The 21159-nt window shown below is 36.8% G+C and overlaps 2 pseudogenes; one reads left to right on the top strand and one right to left on the bottom strand.

The window, feature by feature from the left end:
- Positions 1–705: 705 nt before the first annotated feature.
- On the bottom strand, positions 706–1593 carry LOC717887 (non-selective voltage-gated ion channel VDAC1 pseudogene; annotated as a pseudogene).
- Positions 1594–11834: 10241 nt separating this feature from the next.
- On the top strand, positions 11835–12776 carry LOC100427904 (olfactory receptor 52B4-like; annotated as a pseudogene).
- The last annotated feature ends 8383 nt before the right edge of the window (positions 12777–21159 follow it).

Below are 21159 nucleotides of genomic sequence, written 5' to 3'. Positions count from 1 at the left end.
ACTAAAAGACAAATTGAGTGGTGAGAATACAACAGAAGTCCAATTTAGATTCTGAGTGTTGTCACCATGTGATTACAATCACACAGACACTTCCAAGCTTATAGCTGAAACTCCTGGAAGCTATTTCACACTCTGGTGCCAGGGCAAAAAATACAACACAAGAAGGAATAAGTCCTGAATTGTTGGCTTCATCACATCCACCCTCTCCACCCCAAAATGGCACAAAAGAAACAGTGACCACACCCTGCAGACCTTTTGGTGTAAAAATGGTGACGATGACCTGTTCTTGGAATGGGAACAGGTCACGAAGATCTGTCTCACAAAGTCCCATTCAGGTGAGCTTGTACACACCATCAAGCAGCGAGCCTCTCATCAATTAGGGTTAGGAAACCAAGGTTCGATTTTCAGGAAATCACTATTTCATTCATTTACTCTATATGAATTTACAAAGTGCCTACATATTATCAGCTTCCACTAGAAGTAATTTCTAGATAAAAATGAAACCTGGCATCTCAAAGAGGCCACCAAGTTGCCCCCAGGTCTACCACTGAGAGGATCTGTTTTGGACATGAGTGTCTTCTGCACCTCTGACAGGGTAACATCTTAAAGCTGAATCACCTTTAACCTGGAGGTCTAACATATTTAGCAATACTTGCAACCCAGACATACAACACTAAAAGATACACTAAATTCTGAAGGTGCTGCAAAATAGTTTAAAATTAAACAATCGTACAGTATTCATTTATGCTTGAAATTCCAGTCTTAGACCAAGCTTGTGGTCACCAGCATTGATGTTCTTGCCATCCAGAAGAGCTGACAGTGTCAGTTTGATAACTTGCTTTAGGGTCTGAGTGTATCCTAAATCTGTCAGGCTGGAGTTGTTCACTTTAGCCGATAAGCAGGTGTCAGGGTCAATCTGATACTTGGCTGCTTTCCGAAGCGCGTGTTACTGTTTCCTGCAGTCCAGGTGAGATTGACAGCGGTCTCCAACTTCTTGCTCACCTTTTGGTAAATGGAGCTGCCCAACTCTGTCCCGTCATTCACATTAGTGTGAAGCTGGAATTCATCAGTCTTGTAGCCAACTGCAAAGTTGCTCTGGGTCACTCGGGACTTTGCAGTCTCAAAATTCATTTGGTATCCGGCCAGCCAGCTCTGGTAACCCAGCACCAGAGCACTCCGGATGGAAGGCCCAGCAATGTCGAAATTCATGTCCCAGCCCAGGTTAATGTGCTCTCGCTTGTACCCTGTCTTGATTGTAACATTTTTTTCCCCAGTGATAGGTGAGAAGGATGAATCGAAGGTCAGCTTCAGTCCACATGGAAGCTGATCTTCCACAGTAATCTTGGTGCTTAGTATATTGTCGGTGCTTCATTTCTCTGTAAATGTCAGGGTGTACTCAGTCCATCTGTACTTGGTTTCCAGACTGCCCATCACTTCAGTGGTCTCAGTGTTGGCTGAGCCTGAGTTTGTAAATTCCAGTCCATTCTCAGATTTGGTTTTCAAATCAAGCTTTATTAAGCCAAATCCATAGCCCTTGGTGAAGACATCCCTGGCAGATTTGCCAAGATCGGCATACATGTGTGGCACAGCCATTGTCTTCTCTGAGGTGGTGGCAGCTGGCTCGGCGGTGGCTCCGGAGGGGGCTGCCTATCTTCTCTTAAGGCCTACCAGATCCAGCTGGACACAGTGGCTTATGTCTGTTATCCCAGTGCTTTGGGAGGCTGAGATGGGTGGATCACTTGATGCCAGGAGGTCAAGACCAGCCTGGCTAACATGGCGAAACCCCATCTCTACTAAAAATACAGAAATTAGCTGGGTGTGGTGGCACACGCCTGTAATCCCAGCTAATTGGGAGGCTGAGGCACGAGAATCGCTTGAGCCTGGGAGGCGGAGTTTGCAGTGAGTTGAGATCATGCCACTGCACTCCAGCCTGGGCAACAGAGGCAGACTGTGTCTCAAAAATAAATAATAAAAAGATCTATTAGATCTATTTGGTCCAATATTGAGTTTAGGTCCTGAATATCTTTGCTATTTTTCTGCCTTGATGATCTGTCTAATACTGTCAGTGGAGTGTTGAAGTCTCCCACAATTTTTGTGTGTGATTCTAAGTCTCTTTGTAGGTTTCTAAGAACTTGCATTATGAACTGGGTGCTCCTGTGTTGAGTGCGTATATATTTAGGATAGTTAGGTCTTCATGTTGAATTGAACCCTTTACCATTATGTAATGCCCTTCTCTATTCTCAGGAGATGAGCATGGTGCAGAAGTTCAGGGATCCAGGAAATAATGAAGTATAACAGATAAACAACTTTTAGCATGTCTGTATTTATTCAGTGCCTGACTGAGAATCTAGCACATAGTAAGTACATATAATCATTCTTTCCGTGCCTCTTAGGTTCCATTCTCCCCATCTCTAAATTCAGTTTCCAAAGTAGGAAGATTTACTCCTATTTTTGTTCCTGCAGTACCCTCTAGGTAATGGCTGAAACTGTTTCAAAAATAAAATTATGTGACAAGAGCCCAGTACAGGCTCCTTAGGATGTGCCTGCTGTGGACAGCAGCTACACCAGCCCTATGAAAATATATAATACCCCGAAGAAATTCACCTCTCTGAAGGAGGTGGAATCAATCAAAATAGATATGAAAATGCCATTGGAGGTTGATGGCCAAGTGTGTGCACCACTGTGCTGACAAAGTAACAGCCAGAAAAGAAGATCAAATGAAGCAATGTAAACCTTAAGTAGAAAAGAGAAGCCTGAAGAGGACCTGCTAAGCTAAGGATGGCCATTTGATACTTAGAGAGCAAGGAGGATTTTTCTTCTGGAAGGCAAAGAAGAGAGGTTAAAGAGCTCAGTGACTGAGGTCTGGCCTACGGGTGAAATTGTGGGTACCTGAGTAGTTGCTTGTCTACTCAACCTAATCTAGACAGCTTCTCAAATGCCTCGTGAATGTTCTCCTGTCTCATTCCAGGTATCTTCAGCATCTCAGAAAATTAATTTCCACTGCCCTTTTTTGTGTTCCCGAGATAATTACCCTATTCAGGGTATTTCAAAAAATCATCTCTCCAATGTGTCAGCAATGTGCCTGTGAGAACGTTCACCTCAAAAATCACTTCTTCTCTCTGATTTCACAAAAGTCTAATTATCAGAGGACCTATCTCAGGAATAGGAGTATGTTAGATTACCTGGCAATGTTTCCCCTAACTGATTTAAGACTTTCTGAGGTCTGAGAATTATATTATTTCTTTGTGATTTTCCAGATCTCAGTACATCACAGCACAGTGCGATTCCTCAAAATATTTAACAGAACAACCAAATGACAAAATATTGGATGAGTGTGAAGTATCAGGGCAGGGCAGCCATAAAGAAGTCCCTTTGATACCTTGGATATTTACAGTAGTCAGGATCAGAGCCAATGTAGAACCTTCTTTGGAGGGGCTCCGGGCCCAGGGCTCCTTGGCACATTGAGAGGTAAAAAGGGTCCCCATGCCCAGAGTCTCCTCATTCTGCCATCCCAGACAGCATTTTCCATTCTACTGGCATAGCCTATATTTATGACTGTGGTTTGGTGGTGTGCTGGTAACCCAGCGAAAGTACACACACAAGGATCAGCCAATCAATTAAAACCCAGCATTGTAGTGTTTGCCAATTTTGGCAGTGTATGTACTCCCACTAAGGTCATTTTCAAGATATCAACGTGACATCACTGAATGTGAAGTTTGCAAGGAATATGCACAGATGAGCCAGTACAAGTGGCTCTAACCCACAATGCTTTAGTCTCTCCAACTCTGTCTACCCAGCTCCAGACAATAGTGCTAATATTTTCAGCCACCTACTTTAGGTCGCATAACATCTAGTCTAGATAGGGCCTTTCCTATCTAGACTGAAATTTTACTCACAGCAAAAAAAAAATCACTTACCTGTTTTAAAAGGAGTTCTCTTGGACTGGAATGGGATGACTGACAACAAGGCTGTCAGAATGATGGGTGACAGGGAAGTGAGATTTTATGTGTTGGCCCGAAAGCCTGAGGGGCAGCTATTATCCCAGGGAGCCCAAATATAGAACTCAATTCCATACAGGTTGGCCAAGTCATTACTGCTCTCCAAGCCTGCTTAGTCCACCTTTTCCTCTAAACCTCCATCCCTTCTTAAGGATGCTCATGTACTTATTCCTAACACAAGAGTATCAGCATCGCCACACCAATTATTCCTGTTTCCATTTTATGGGTACTGGGGAACATTAATCCCATTTTCTTTTTAACATTTTACATATTTAATTTTTTTTGTAGAGACAGGGTCTCCCTATGTTGCCCACGCTGGTCTTGATTTCCTGGCCTCAAGTGATCCTCTCATCTTGGCTTTCGAAAATGCTGGGATTACAGGCATGAGCCACCATGCCCAGCCTGAAAATAATATTAATTATTTAAAAAACACATTTTATCAAAAGTGTTCCTTTGGAACTTGAATTAAATTTATAACATTTTCAAAAAATATTCAAACTTTGGTATTTGTAATAATAATATTTTAAATATTTACATGAGAATACCTAAATATCGCTTAAAAATCGATTTTACCTACTTCTGTAAGTCAAGATCAACTGGCTGGTGCTTGTTGTGCATATTGCACAACTTCAGGGGACACCATTTTCTCATAATAATTTTAGATTTGTGTAGTTATTTTGACAAACTTGTAGAAGATATCAGAAAAGCGTCTTGAGGAAGGATGCTGTTTTCTATCCCATACTAGGTTTCAACCTGGACTAGCTGACAGGCCTGAGATAGAGGTATGGGATGAGCAAGCCAAGCCCCAAGGGATGGTTCAAGGTTGAACCCCACAGCTTTAGGAGCCCAGCCTGGAAGCACACACTTCCAAGATTACAACTATCACAACTTGGCAGGTGTTGCCCAAATCTCTGCCCCTAAAACTGACCTCTTGCCAGTCTGCTCTATAAGTCCACCCAGAGATTCTGTACTAAAGCTCAAGGCACCTACTCTACTCCTCTTCCAACAAAACAAGCTCCACCTGCTCACTTTCCATTTCTGCTGAAGGCCTCATAATTCCTTCATTGCTCAACTCTGAAATCCTGAAATCAGTTTTTGAGTCCTTCATCCTTCTTTCACTTTGGTATTCATTCAGAGACCATGCCCTCTTCCTTTGACAGCCTCTTGCATCTATCCCCTCGTTCCCAGACCTCCTGCCACCACCCAATTCAAATACTCATCTCCTCTCCTCTGAACCACATAATACCTTCCTAGCTGGTCTTCAGAGCACCAATCTTCCTGCTTCAATACATTGTGGATAGAGCTGACTAATTGTCCTAAAACACTGCTCTAAACACATCACCTTCTGCCCCTAAACTTCACTAACATCTTCCTGCTTAGTGAATCAAAACCAAACCGCCCCCAAATGGCACAACACCACGATTCCTCCTACTCATGTAGGCAACACTCAGCAATACCAAAATCCCTTATTTTTCACAGTTAACCGGACAGTGACCTACGGAAACAATATCTCTAAGTCTCAGTTTCCTCACTTGTTAAATGGGGATATTAACAGTACTTACTTTTAGAGCCATTGTGAAGATTAAATACAGTAATATATGGAAAGTAAAAAAAAAAAAAAAGAAAAACATCCTGTATCCTCTTTTTCTTTGGCCACCAAATAATCTACATTTAATTTTCAGTTATCTTATTCACTAAAGCTCTTCCTGCTGATAAACTTATCCCTTTCTTTATGTATCCTTTTCGTATCTTTTTGTTCTTTTCATTTAATTAGTCCGAGTAAGTGTATATATACATATTTGTAAAGGAGAAACAGTTTTACATTTAAGAAATATCTTTTTGTTTGTCACAGGGTATTTCTCAGTTCCAGGGACATGTTTAGTGGTAATAATAGTTACTAGGTGCTAATGATTTGGCTTGTGGGGCCTCTGGCCATCTCTGGTCTTGTTGAACTGTGAGAGAGGCTAGAAAACTGCTTTCTGTCAAGACTTTTTAGAGCCCTTCTGTTGGATTTTTTTTTTTTTTTTTTTTGAGACGGAGTCTCGCTGTGTCGCCCAGGCTGGAGTGCAGTGGCCGGATCTCAGCTCACTGCAAGCTCTGCCTCCCGGGTTTTTACGCCATTCTCCTGCCTCAGCCTCCCGAGTAGCCGGGACTACAGGTGCCCGCCACCTCGCCCGGCTAGTTTTTTGTATTTTTTAGTAGAGACGGGGTTTCACCGTGTTAGCCAGGATGGTCTCGAACTCCTGACCTCGTGATCCGCCCGTCTCGGCCTCCCAAAGTGCTGGGATTACAGGCTTGAGCCACCGCGCCCGGCCTGTGTTTCTGTTTTAATGCTCTGTTAGAAATTACTGATGCACACACTATATTGTAAATTCTTACTTCTGTAAACTATACTTCTGCATACAGATGTTATGTTAAAGAATCACTTCATCCCCATGTGACCATCTCACCTCATAATCAAATGACCCTAAATCCCTCACTAACCTACCCCCACCCTCACTAAACTTAATAGTAAATGCTGGTATATCCAGTGCATTGTTGGCACAGTGGGACCAGAAGGCGGTGACCCCCTGGACCCAGCTTTCACTATCTTGTGTGTGTCTATTATTTCTCGACCTGCCGATCCACCTGGGAACAAAGAGAGAGCCCCGTTGCATTGTGGGCTGCTGGCCAGATCCCACAATACATCCCCACTTAAAATGATATCACAAAATTCAGTTGGAAGTTTCTTTCATCCTGTGACTCCTCCCTGAGTTCACTGGCTAAATTCCCTGAGAGCCACTGTGAGATATAGTTAGGAATTGCTTCCCTAGGCTCACACTGGAGACTGGGAATGCCTATAAGTCACTTCCCATGGCTGCTTCTACATTTTTATTTCACTCTGCTCCCTAAATTTGTTCCAGCTCTGGGTAGAGGTAAGGCCTTCTCCCATGGTCTGGATTTTTAGATTCCTTGGTGGAGATGTGTGCTCAGAGGCAGGCTTTCTCCTTCTCACACTCTGGAAACTTGTTTTCACCTGTCTCATGGAGTAGGCTGCAGCCTGCCACTTCTTTCAAAGGGTCTGTGGATTCTTTTGGTTTTCCTGGCTGTGGTGCTTCATGGAAAAACGAATTCCCAGTGTGAATCTCTATCCACTATTCTGTCTTTCCAAGTAGGAGAGGGATGCTCACACTGCCTCCTATCTGCTATTTTGAGAAAAACAAACAAACAAACAAACAACAAATGACTGTCACCACTTTTATCCAACATTATTTTAGAGGTTATAACCACAATAGTGCAAGAAAGACAAATAAAAGATATTCTGGTTGTTATGAAGAAATATAACTGTTTTTATTTGCAGAGGATATTATAATATATCTAAAAAAGCCAAAGGAATGTACATAACAACTACTAGGACTAATGAGTGAATTTGGCAAGGTCATTGGACACTAATTTAAAATATGCAAACAAATTATATTTTTATATGAAGCATCAAGTAACCAGAAAATACAAATAAGAATATTTTATTTACTACAGAATCAATGTTTCCTCAAAATATCTAAGAACAAAGTAATGCAAGGTCCCCAGATGGAAAACTACAAAATATTGCTTAGAAACATTAAAGCAGACTTAAACAAAAGATGAGAAATATCATGTTCATGTTTTGGAAGACTCAATATTGTTAAGATTCCAATTCTACCCAAATTATGTATAGGTTTTATGCAATCTCAATCATATTCCTTGCAGGATTAAAAAAAGACTTACAAGTTGATTCTAAATTTTGCATGGAAATGCAAAAGACCTTGAATACCTAAAGGAATCTGGAAAAGAAGGACAAAGTTGAAGCATATACTCTGTGATAAAGAAATATTTACTGTAAATCTTCAGTAGTGTGGTACTGGCATTAAAAAGAGCCAAATAGATTAATGCAATGGAATAGAAAGCCCAGAAATAAAACTCACAGAAATGTTTGATTTTTCAACAAAGTTACCAGAACAGTTCAATGAATAAGGATAGTCAGATTAAAAAATGATTCTAGAAAAACTATATATCTAAATGCAAACAATCCCTACTGCTACCTCAATATTCATAAAAATTAATTCAAGAATGATCATAAACCTAAAAGTAAAGCCTTAAACCACGAAACGGTTAAAGGTAAACATTGGAGAATATTGCTGTGACTTGAAGGTAAGGAAAGGCTTTTTTTTTTTTTTCCCAAACCAGGTCACAAAAACCAATAACCATAAAGAAAACACATTTGTAAATTAGATCTTATCAAATTTTCAATATCAGATCTTAAGAAGCTTCTCTCATTAAAAGATACCATAAAAAATAAAAAAGACAAGTGACAGCCCAAGAAAATGTATATTCATTGAACATGTACCTGACAAAGAACTGGTATCCAGAATACATAAAATATCCTATATTCAATAATAAAAAAAACAAGACATGCACTAAAAAATGGGGACCACATTAGAAAAACACCACAAAGAAGACATGCAAGTGGACATACACATAGAAACGTGTGCTCAATATTTTTGGTCATTAGAGAAATGCAAACTAAAACATGAGTGAGGTACCGTTAGACTCCTACCACAATAGTTAAAATCATAAAGATAGATAAATATTGGTGACGATGTGGAACAATTAGAATTCTCATACAATGTTAGTGTCAGTGTAAAATAGTACAATCACTTTGAAAGAAGTTTTGGCAGTTTCTTGGAAATCAGATGTATATCCTCCATATTAGCAAGCAATTTCAATCTCAGGTATTTTTCTAAAAGTAATTTAAACATATGTCCCAAATAAATACCCTTGACCTCTATATTAAAAGTTAGGATTCTCCAGAGAAGCAGAATCAATAGAGTGTGCAATATATATACCTATATATGTATATATATTTGTGTGTGTGTAATTTAAGGAATAAAATACATATACATATAAAGTATATATGTCTCCATAAAATATGCATACACATAAATTTTATTACTATAATATAGATATGTATTTATATATAAATATATATGTATTTTAAGGAATTGGCTCACATATGTATGGAGGCTGGAAAGTCCAAAATCTGCAGGATAGGCCTGCAGGCTGGAGACTGAGGAAAGAGTTATGTGGCAGCTCCAGTCTGAAGACAGTATGGAGGCAGGATTCCCTCTTCTGTGGGGATCTCGGTCTATTGTGTCTTAAGACCTTTAACTGATTGGATGAGACCTACTCACATTATAGGGTGTAATCTACTTTCAGAGTCTACTGATTTAAATGTTAATCTCATCTGAAAAAATAGCTTCAAAGCAACATCTAGAGCAGTGTTTGACCAAATATACGGGTACTATAGCCTAGCCAAATTGACTTGTTGATAAAATTAATCATTACAGCCTCCATCAGCGAGAATGAATACATTCATGCAGTGAAAGACAGCTCATCATCATCAACAACAAAGCATAAACAAGAATTTTTATTGTGCTCCTCTTTCATTCAAGTGGGAGTAGAGTTCTGTATAAGCTCCTTATATTGTTTTGACTGGAATTCTGTGGCTTTACTATCACGCACAGACACAAAATTCTTAAACATGAAGTTGTTTCTCCTTTATAAATATATATGTACAATTTACTTGAACTAACTAAATAAAAATAAAAAGATATAAACATAATATAAAAGGGGATAATTTTATCAGCAAGAGGAGCTTTACTTAATAAAATAACTGAAAGTTAAGTGTAGGTTACTTGGTAGTCAAAAGTATAGAATGTTTTTCATAGTTGACCTTGACTCACATAAGTTGTACAAATAGATTTTTAAAAAGACATTCAAGTATTCTCATGTAAATATTTCATACATTATTATTACAAATTCCAAAGTTTAAATGACTAAAAATATGGCATATATTTAATTTTGGTTTGTCTAATCTTTTGTAATAATCAGTGTTTTAAAATAATAAATTAATTTCTCATTACTTGGGCTGACTGAGATGAAATTAATACTTGTTAATTCTCATTAAATGGAAATAGGAATATTTGTGCAGTGATGCTAGCAGTTTATTAATTGAAAAAAGTACACGTGCCCACCTAATCCTGAGATGGTGTTGTGGAGGACAAGGTGGTATGGGCAGGGTTGGACAGCCATAATGAAGTGACCCAAATGTATAGGTCAGACAGTCAGAGAGAGAGAGTTGTTAAGAGAGACAGCTCTAAGTCTGTACCCCCTGGGAGAGTGCTAGCTGTTCCCCCACCGAGGCTTCAGGAAAATGCGTAAATATCTCAGTTCCCTGGCCCCCATCACTCCAAGAGTCTTATTATGACTAACCCCATTTTAGCCCTGAAAACTCCCGCTCAAGCAGAGTGATTTTTTATTGTCATATGATCAAATTTTAGGGAGGGAAGACCTGCTCTTTACTAGATATTATGGGGCCTAAAATAGGTGGTTGAAAATATTAAAACCTTTATTTTTTGGAGTGAAATAAACACAGTCGGAGATAATAGAACTGTTGTGGGTTGAAGCCATTAATACAGGCTCATAAGAGTCCATCGTGTCCATTTTTTTCAGACCCATATTCAGTGACATCATGGAGGTAGCTGGAAATGGGCCATGATGGGAGTACATGCATCTTAGAAACTGGAAAACACTAGAAATCAGGCTTTGTTTCATTTTATTTTATGTTTTATTTTATTTTATTTTATTTTATTTACTTGGTGAGCCTGTTTACCTGCACACTACTGGACCAGAGTCACAGTTATAAAATGTCCCAAGAGAACGGAAAGGGCTATTGTGCAGGGGAGAGCGGGGGAACTGGGTTTCAGAACACCCTAGCTCTTAGTGCCAACACACCGTGAGTGTTTACAGCTAAGGTTCTATGTTGGCCCCACATTCAAAATTTAGGATCAAACGGAATGTTGAATCCTAAACATTCAAAGTATTTAAAAGGGTTTATTCATGACTTCCTTCCCCTGGTCCTCATCACACCCATCCATCCGTCATTGGGTTGTTTTATTAAATATTTTGGAATTTATACTGTTCCTTGGTGTTCACGGTGTTCTAGGTTCTGGCAATTGACACATAAAAAGACAATACTCTGACCACAGAAAGTTTACAATCAATTAGGGGGATAATGAACAGGTAATCAATTATCATGTTATCCATGAGATAGGTACTCTGACATTAGATTCTTTGCGAAAGCAAGATCAGGGGTAACTTATGGGGAGATGTCATGCAGACAGTGAGAAGTGCTCTGAATAGGGGTAATTCTTTCAACAGCACAAAGTAGGAAGATTGATATGACTTTTCTAGCATGCTGAAGGCGTCTAGATCAAGGCTGTGAAAGCCTTCATGAGGGATTTAATAAGTTTCTTAGAGTAATCTTGGTTAGACAAGCAACCATTTTAGTACATAGAAGTTCACTTGTGGACCAGACCTTAATCCTTTAGCTCCTTAGCTCTATTCTCTGCCTTCTATTAGAAAAATTTTCTTTGCCACTCCTTCCACCTATTGACATATTACACTATCTTCAGGGGTAACTGCAGATATACACTCATTCATAAACACTTCACAAACTCAGAAAGCATTACTCCTTCCCTTGTGTTACTATATAAATAATTGTACAAAAGATATTAACTTAATAATTATATTTTCATTCATTATTTAAACGTTTACCTTGTTTTTGTAATCAAGATCTCATTAAGAGAATGAACCATAACTTATTCATCTTTATGTGTAACATAGCTCCTGGCATCCTCTGAATTGAATGGGATCAGGTAGATGCCAAAAGTGCTGGTGATGTCAAAAAAAAATTTGAGTGTAATCTGCATTTTCTGTCTCTGTACATAGATGGTGGAGTTGTAGGTGGTCTTGCCAGGCATGGCTACCTTAAATCATGCTGGTGTTAGCTACACAGTCTTCCACTTGCTGGGCATCCCAGGCCTAGAGGATCAGCATGTGTGGATTTCCATCCCCTTCTTCATTTCCTATGTCATTGCTCTGTTTGGAAACAGCCTGCTCATCTTCATTAGCCTCACAAAATGCAGCCTCCATGAACCCATGTACCTCTTCTTCTGCTTGTTGGCTGGAGCAGACATTGTCCTTTCCACTGCCACAGTACCACAAGTGTTGGCTATCTTCTGGTTCCATGCTGGGGAAATCTCCCTTGATAGTTGCGTTGCTCAGGTCTTCTCCCTCTCTTCTACCTTCATCTATGAGTCAGGGAACTTGCTGGTGATGGCATTTGATTGCTATATATTGCCACTTGTTGCCCACCGAGATATACCACTATTCTTACACATGCCCTTATTGGGAAAATTGGTGTGATTATATTTCTGAGAAGTTATGGCATAATTTTCCCCATATCTTCTGAAAAGACTGACTTTCTGCAAAAATAACATCCTCCTGAACACTGCTTGTAGGCATGTTGTCTTGGCCTGTGTTTCCTGTGATGACATCCAAGTAAACATCTGGTATGGTTTTTTTGTCCTAATTTCAACAGTGATCTTAGATTTTGTGCTAATTTTTATTTCTTATGTACCAATTCTTGGCACTGTCTTTCACATCCCCTCCCAAGATGCCCGTCATAGAGCTCTCAACACATGTGGCTCCCATGTCTGTGTCATTGCCCTCTTTTATGCACCTGGCATCTTCTCAGTCCTTACTCAGTGATTTGGACAGCACATTTCACTCCATATCCATGTGCTGCTGGCCAGTATCTACAGTCTTGCTCCACCTATGCTGAATCCCATCATTTATGGGATGAAGATCAAACAGATCTGGGAACAGGTGGTTCGTGTGTTCTTTACAAGGCAGAAATGAATGTGATAATGGAAACTAACATTGTGCTTTTCTTAATAATTCTTTCCATGCATGAAGTGAGCTTTAGCATTGGGATATGGGAAGCTACAGTGGTGAAACTAGTTAAATGACTTCATCGATTGGTATCTTCAGAGCAACTGTATCAGGGCAATTTTTGTTCATGTTTCTTCTGGAACCTCTAATCAGTCATTAGATGTCAGTGTCTTTAGGTGCTTAGTTTTTTCATTCACAGAGTTGAGAACTAGATCAGTTTACTTCCTTAAGTAACTTATACCTGTATAATCTTAGACTGGATATTGGAATAATATGAATTGAACACAGTAGTTATAATTGCTGAATACTATTTTCTGATGTGTTTTAAACTTTGAATAGCTGTACTTATTTTATTTCTGTCATGAACATTCCTTCTGCGATTCTCCCTAATGTACTCTGTATACTGAAATTTTGCCTTTCACACAAATTGTTTCAAAAAGTCACCTGTATCTTATATTTTACAATGAATTGATATATGCATGTGTATATATTTTGCGTCTCTCTCAGAACACAAAGTGTAACAAAAGTTTATTATTCTGATGTCTATGACATTTTTACTTAGACTATTAATTGCTTATATACTGCTTATATTAATAATTGCTTATATTATTTCTTATATACTGATTCTCTTGGCATGTATCGTTTTTGGGATTTTTAAAAAAAAAATAACAGTAGCCCAGTGTGGTCTAAAATACAATATACACATAATATATTAAGCAATTATTGAACAAAAATTTGGTGAAGTATCAGAATCAAGTTTTTGGTCTTTTTTAAGAGATGGGGTCTTCACTATGCTGCTCAGGCTGGTCTTGAACTCCTAGCCTCAAGAGATCCTTTCTCCTTAGCCTCCCAAAGCTCTGGGATTACAGGGGTGAGCCACTGCACCTGGCCAGATACAAGTTCTAAAGAGTAACAGTTGCTAAATAAGTGACAGCACACATATAATGTGAAATATAATAGACCAGTGAGAAATAATAACATGGGCTTATGCCCTCAGTGATGGAACTATGTTCTCAATGTTTATAGGAGAGAGAAGCACATTCCAGATCAGAAAGTTAAATATGAGTCATTAAAATATATTTTCTGATAAATATATGCATCAATATAATAAAATTATATTAATGGTGAATATAAATAAATCATAAGATGGGGTAGTTTTTGTAATAATTTAGGTCTAAATTACTTAACATTTATTCAGGGAACATGATTTACACACAAAAGAATAAGTAAAACATTTGTAAAAAGGAGGTATGGTCAAACATCATTGACTAATATTTCCTTTAATGTAAGAATGCAAGAAACAAATTATCTCAGGTTTTACTAATCTGAAAATACTTTAACTTTGATAAAAATATAATTTTGTGGGTGTAGAATTTTCAGTTGACAAGGATTTTTCCAGAATTTAAAAAATGTCCTATTGCTAAATTTCTCCAATCTTTTGAGAATTCACCTGAAAGTTTCATTGTTGCTGCTTTAAATGTATTGTGCCTTTATCTCTGGATGCTTTTAAGGTTTTCTTTTGTCTTTTTGTTTATTATCTTATATCCATGTGTGGTTTACTTGGCATGTATCCTACTTGGGATTTTTTTTTTTTTTTTTTTTTTTTTTTTTTGAGACAGAGTCTCACTCTGTCACCCAGGCTGGAGTGCAGAGGTGCGATCTTGATTCACTTGCAACTTCTGCCTCCCAGGTTCAAGCGATTCTCTTGCCTCAGGCTCCCAAGTAGCTGGGACTACAGGTGCCCGCCACCACACATGGCTATTTTTGTTTGTATTTTTAGTAGAGACAGGGTTTCACTATGTTGGCCAGGTTAGTCTCGAACTCCTGACCTTGTGATCCACCTGCCTTGGCCTCCCAAAGTGTTGGGATTACAGGTGTAAGCCACTGCGCCTGGCCCCTTCTTGGGATTTTCTACGTTTCTTAAATATGTGAGTTTATATTTTCTTTAGTTTTGGAAAAATTTCAGCCATTATCTCTTTGAACATTATTTCCGCCCCATTTTCTCTCTCCTCTTCCAGCATAATTATATTAGATATTTTGAGTGTGTCTATTATGTTTCTATGCTTATGTATTATTTTTGTAATTATTTTTGCTTCTTTCTCATGTCCATTTCTGTTATATTTATCAATCTCTTTTCCAGTTCCCTAATTCTGTTCTGCTTTTTAAAATCTTCTGTGTAACTCATCCCATTGAATGCTTATTATCACATAATCATGTTTTTTTGTTCTATAACATTCAGTTTTAATTTTTTTCCAGAACCTAATTCTCTGTATAAATTCTTCGTACTTTCAAGTATATTCAGCACATTTTGTGCTTTTAAAGAACATAATCCTTAAAATTCTATAGCCCTTGACTGATAACTCCAATTATGGAGTCATCTGCCATTCTGCTTTTCTTTTCAGTTTTGTCCTGATTGCTGGTCATAGAGATTTTTCTTTTTATGTTTATTAGTTTTTTATTTTATGCTTTATATTATGATAAGAAAACTATAGAGACTACAGATAACGTTATTTTATTGGAAATATTTTCCTTGTTTTATGTTATCCAGATAAGGGGAACAGCTAATCACTTCTCTCCAATCAGGACTTGGGCGGAGTCAAGGCCACTTTCAGTTTTAGTCAAATGAGTCTTTGTTTTAGACACTCTTATTCCTGGGAAAAAACCCTTCAGAAATTTTGATTAAGACTCTGAAAAGCCCTTTTCTACTCCATTTTAAAAATCCCTATGGAAGATTCAATACTTCCTTTCAGAAGTCTTTTAATTTGGTATTTAGACTCTATTTCATGTAGCTTCAACATTTGAAAAATTATGGAAAGGAGAGGATAGAATACAGTTTAGGCATGCCCCCTGACCCAGGTAGGTCTGTCTTTCATAGGAATCACAAGAAATTTCATAATGCATTCCAGAATCTCTTGACTTAGTTCCTCAGCATCTAGTGTGCCCACAGTACTCAGCAAATGTCTCACAGGGAAAAATAGCTCTGCATTTGAGACCTTCATGTTTCAAAATTTTTACTACAGTCCTGTATGGCCACTAAAATCTCTGCTGGTTTTTCTTTCCACTAGTAGAAACCTTCTTCTTGGGCAAAGAGTGATCCTTAGCACGTGTCCAGAATCAGCAAATAGTCCTGGGGGGGAAAAGTGGTTGGCAATTGTCAAGTTGCTTTTGAATAGTTCTCAGCTCTCTGATGGCTTAATATGCAATTAAATATTTGCAATTTATTTGTCTTTTTCTGGTAATGGAAACATTATCATGCCATGTCCTTTTATGTTATATCCAAAGCAGAGGATTTCAAACTGGTTAATGTTTGCCTTGATGATATAAAAATAACAAACGAATAATATTTAGCTTGAAGAGAACAAATGTTTATGCTTTTGGACCAATAAGATATATTATTTCTACTTTCCCATCAAAATACAAAAAAATTGTTATAGATTTTTTTCACTTACATTTTGAGATTCACTTAATTCTGGATTTTAAGTATTCCCTAACTTTAGCATTTAGTATTAGAATTTATATTAGCATTTATATAATGGAAAATGAATATGGAAAATGAAATGCTTTCTTTAGTCTTACCTGAATTGAAAATAAACACAAAGCAAATGTACCAACTTACACTAGCATTTTAAAAGTAAACATTATGTTTCTGGACTAAATTTTGACTCATTATACTTCTGGACATAAAATAAAAGATTATACGCTTGGACATAAATTTTGACTGAACATTTTATTTTTCTCTTGTCGTACATTATTTTTATTATATCTATAAGACAGAAGCATTAATTAGTATCTTAACTATCTTGTATAGTGTGCTTCTTACAGTTACATATTTTTCTCCCAAAATGCTAATGATTTTAAAGAATATCAGAAATTTCCAGACTTTTTTATTTCTATCAATCCTGTTAGTGAATTTAGTCATTTCTATGATTTTTAACAGCCTACAATTTCAACGAACAATTTTGTTGTTTCTCCTGAAGAGAGTATAATGGTACACTGTGCTGTATTTTATGTCATAGAGCTTTTTTCACATGGGAAGTAATAGTGCAATTTGTGGTTTTATGTTGTCAATGATCGTTTTTCTCTCCTCCTCTTGTTTTACTCTCTCAGGAGTATTTGAAGATAGTGTACTGTTCTGTCCTTGAATTATCTTTTCAGTTTTTATAGTATCAACTTGCTCCTATATCTCCCCAACAATTTTCCAAGATTGAATCAGAAACAAATCTATAAATCATATCTTCAAATCTTAATATTTGCATACTTGACCCTACATGATTAGATTTCTATTCACCTCATCTACTTTACCTTCTACTTCACCTCCACAAATACTCTGCTACAACTCTTTCTATGCTTTGAACTCTTTGATCTAATTTTAGAAGGTGGCTTTTTGACATTTCTTTTTCCTGTGCCCCTAATACTGTCATTGCCTATTTTTCTATGGCTTACTGCTTATTAGATAAGTTTCAGTCCACACATCCTCTTCTCAGTGAAAAGTTCTCTGACCAGCCAATTTTAATTACATATACCCAAATAGGGAATGAAAGATTTTCAAACCAGAAGTCATAAAAGAACTACATCACAGGTCAACCTTTGATGAATGGGGGAGTTTAGTCACCCATTCTCAGATCAGGCAGCTGGGTCCTAAAATAAGATTTGAGTATTTACGTTAATCTCTTTAGAGATACCCCTGCTTTATTTTAACCTTATTAAAATGTTGATTATTTTGCCTGAAACTAATCTGTACCGTAAATCCCATAATAACTAAATCTTTTCATTTGTTTGGTGAGACACCCCATTGCTCCTCTGGTCTCCCTCTTTGCAATTAGATAAAAACAAAAACAAAAACAACCCTGAATTTGTTGGATGACAAGCTTCTCTCTAAAGTCATAGATTGATTGGGCTGGGATAGTGTCATTGATATCTAACCTTCTACTCCATTCAATATTCTACCCATGCTGAATTTTGTTTTGATAGCTAAACATTGCCATGGGTACTTTGATTGTATACTTCTAGCTCTTGGAAGAAGGCCATCATTTCTGCAGAAATAAAACTTCATTAAGAAATTTCTCCATTAAGAAATGATAATTTTCATTATATAAAAATTTATGATTTAAATTATAATATAACTTACACAGGCATCTTATTTTGAAAAATTTTTTATTTAATTATTTTTAGTATAGTTGACAAGCACAGATGATCCTAGTTTTCATAACATATATTAACAATTTGTATGTATTCTACCTGGCCAAGAGTATGTCAAATGTAAATAAGAAAACTTCAAGAATCTATCCCGGCCAGGCGCGGTGGCTCAAGCCTGTAATCCCAGCACTTTGGGAGGCCGAGACGGGCGGATCACGAGGTCAGGAGATCGAGACCATCCTGGCTAACACAATGAAACCCCGTCTCCACTAAAAATACAAAAAAATTAGCCGGGCGTGGTGGCGGCGCCTGTAGTCCCAGCTACTCGGGAGGCTGAGGTAGGAGAATGGCGGGAACCCGGGAGGCGGAGCTTGCAGTGAGCCGAGATCGCGCCACTGCACTCCAGCCTGGGCGACAGAGCGAGACTCCGCCTCAAAAAAAAAAAAAAAAAAAAAAAAAAAAAAAAAAAAAAAGAATCTATCCCATATAAAAAAGTAACACAGAGCACATACAAAAATTTATGAATAATCATGTTTATGACAAATTTATTGAACTGGCAAATCATCTGAAATAAATATTCAATAAGAATCTATAGGTTGGCTAAAATGATATATTTTGTAATGTATTGTTTATGCGAAAATCTGTTAGGCAGTATTAAATAAAGTTAAATAAATACGTGAAGTTCATTTTGTACCAAAGGAAATTCTTGTCATGTAACATTAAGTAAAAATACACTAATCATTATACAACATAGAAATACATGAAAATATGATTAAATAACAAAATGTTTTCTAATATTAATAATTATTTTTATAAGTGTAATTGTTGGTAATTATAATATTCATATACTGTTGAAATATTACACATATCAATTTAAAATCTAAAATAAATGGAATAGAGAAAGAGTAAGTAATGGACTTATATTAGAATCAGAACAATTCCTGAAGTTCTAAAGAGAAGGGAAACATCCAGAGATATGATTTGACTACATAAAATGTAGGTCCTCCTCTATAACTAGACTTAAAGAACAGATAAAATAAGGAAATCCTTGTGTAAAAAGATTACTTTTTGGGAAAACCGTAAAATGTGAAATATAGTAGATGTTAAATATGAAACAGTTACACTGGTAACTAATTACGATAAACTCTTAAATTTTTATAATTTGCAGTTAGTTAAATTAAAATATGTTTCAAGTATGATAAATACTTGTTAGAAATATGTGTAAAAATAATAGGGTATAAATTATTAAAATAAAAATAAGTTTGATTTCCAAATACATTTAAAAGTTCAAGTAAGAGATAAACAGAATTGTACCATAAACACAAGAGTCAAAGAGGAAATTCCTTGTGTATTTAAATATTTTCCAAATAGTCTACAATGAGAATTTCATACTTTCACTTTTTAAAATGAAAAATTATTTTCTTGATTTAGTAACTATTATGTTAGTAATGACAGTAGATGCAATAGATACTAGGGAAATAACAAACATTCACACACACAAATGCTCATACACATGAAAAACATATAACAATATACATTAAAATTTATTAACAATGGATATCTAAGAACATCAATAACTGGTAACCTGTATAATCATTTTATTTCCATTATTCTGTATTGGCTATTCTTAAAGAGTGATGATGATTTATTCAAGTAAATAAATAAATTTTATATTATTTTATTATGAAAAGGTTCAAATATACAGAAATTTTTAAAAAATTTATGATGACCAATTTTATGTCAACCACCAAGATTCTTCCATTAAATTTTACCTCTACTCGCTTTAGCATATGGATGTTCCTTGATGTATGATGAGGTTATGTCCCAATAAAGTAATCATAAGTTGAAGATATTTAAAGTAAAAATGTATTTAATGTACATAATCTATAAGTCATATTAAATCCAAGTAAGACTACCCCAATATGAATTATAATCACATTGTCAAAGTTCAAAAATAAAGATTCTGAAAGTGGCAGGGGAAAGAAACAAATAACTGATGAAAGACATTGAAGAGGACACTGAAAGGAAATGACAAGATATTCCATGTTCATGGATTGGAAGAGCCAATATTGTTAAAATGTCCATACTACCCAAAGCAACCTACAGATTCAATGCAATCACTGTCAAAATATCAATGACATTCTTCACACAAATAAAAAAAAAATCCTACAGTGTATACAGAACCACAAAAGAGCCAGAATAGCCAAAGCTATCATAAACAAAATGAACGAAACTGGCAGAGTCACATTACCTGACTTCAAATTATACTACAGAGCTATAATAACCCAAACAGCATGGTACTGGCATGAAAACAGACACATAGACCAATGGAACAGAAAGAAGATCACAGAAACAAATCCACACGCCTACAGTAAACTCATTTTTGACAAAGGTGCCAGGAACATACACCGGGGAAAAGACAGTTTCTTTAACAAATGGTGCTAGGGAAACTAGATATCCACATGCAAAAAAAAAAAAAAAAAAAAAAAAAAGACACTAGACTGTACCACTGCATCTTTCACCATACACAAAAATCAAATCAAAATGGAATGAGGACTTAAATTTAATACTTCAAGCTAAGAAAGTGCTACAAGAAAACATTGGAGAAACTCTCCCAGGCAATGGTCTGGGCAAAAATTTCTTTCTTTCTTTTTTGTTTTTTTTTTGAGACAGAGTCTCGCTCTGTCCACCCAGGCTAGAGTGCAGTGGGGCGATTTCTGCTCACTGCAAGCTCCACCTCCTGGGTTCATGCCATTCTCCTGCCTCAGCCTCCCAAGTAGCTGGGAATACAGGCGCCCGTCACCATGCCCGGCTAATTGTTCTGGGCAAAAATTTATTGAGCAATACCCCACAAGCACAAGCAACCACAACCAAAATGGACAAATACGATCACATCAAGTTAAAAAACTTCTGAACAGCAAAAGAAACATCAACTAAGTGAAGAGACAACCCACAGAATGGTAGAAAATATTTACAAACTACCTATATAAAAAGGGGTTCATAGCCAGAGTATACAAGGAGCTCAGACAACACTATAGGAAAAAAGTCTAAAAATCTGATTAAAAAATAGGCAAAAAATTGAATAGACATTTCTCAAAAGAAGACATACAAATGGCAAATGGGTTTATGAAAAGGTGGCTCCTATGAAAGCAATAGCATTGCTTATCAGAGAAACACAAATTAAAACTACAATGAGATACCACCTCACCCCAGT

Source organism: Macaca mulatta, chromosome 14, assembly GCF_049350105.2.
Source record: "Macaca mulatta isolate MMU2019108-1 chromosome 14, T2T-MMU8v2.0, whole genome shotgun sequence".
Lineage (NCBI taxonomy): Eukaryota > Metazoa > Chordata > Mammalia > Primates > Cercopithecidae > Macaca > Macaca mulatta.
This window is presented reverse-complemented; position numbering and strand designations above follow the sequence as displayed.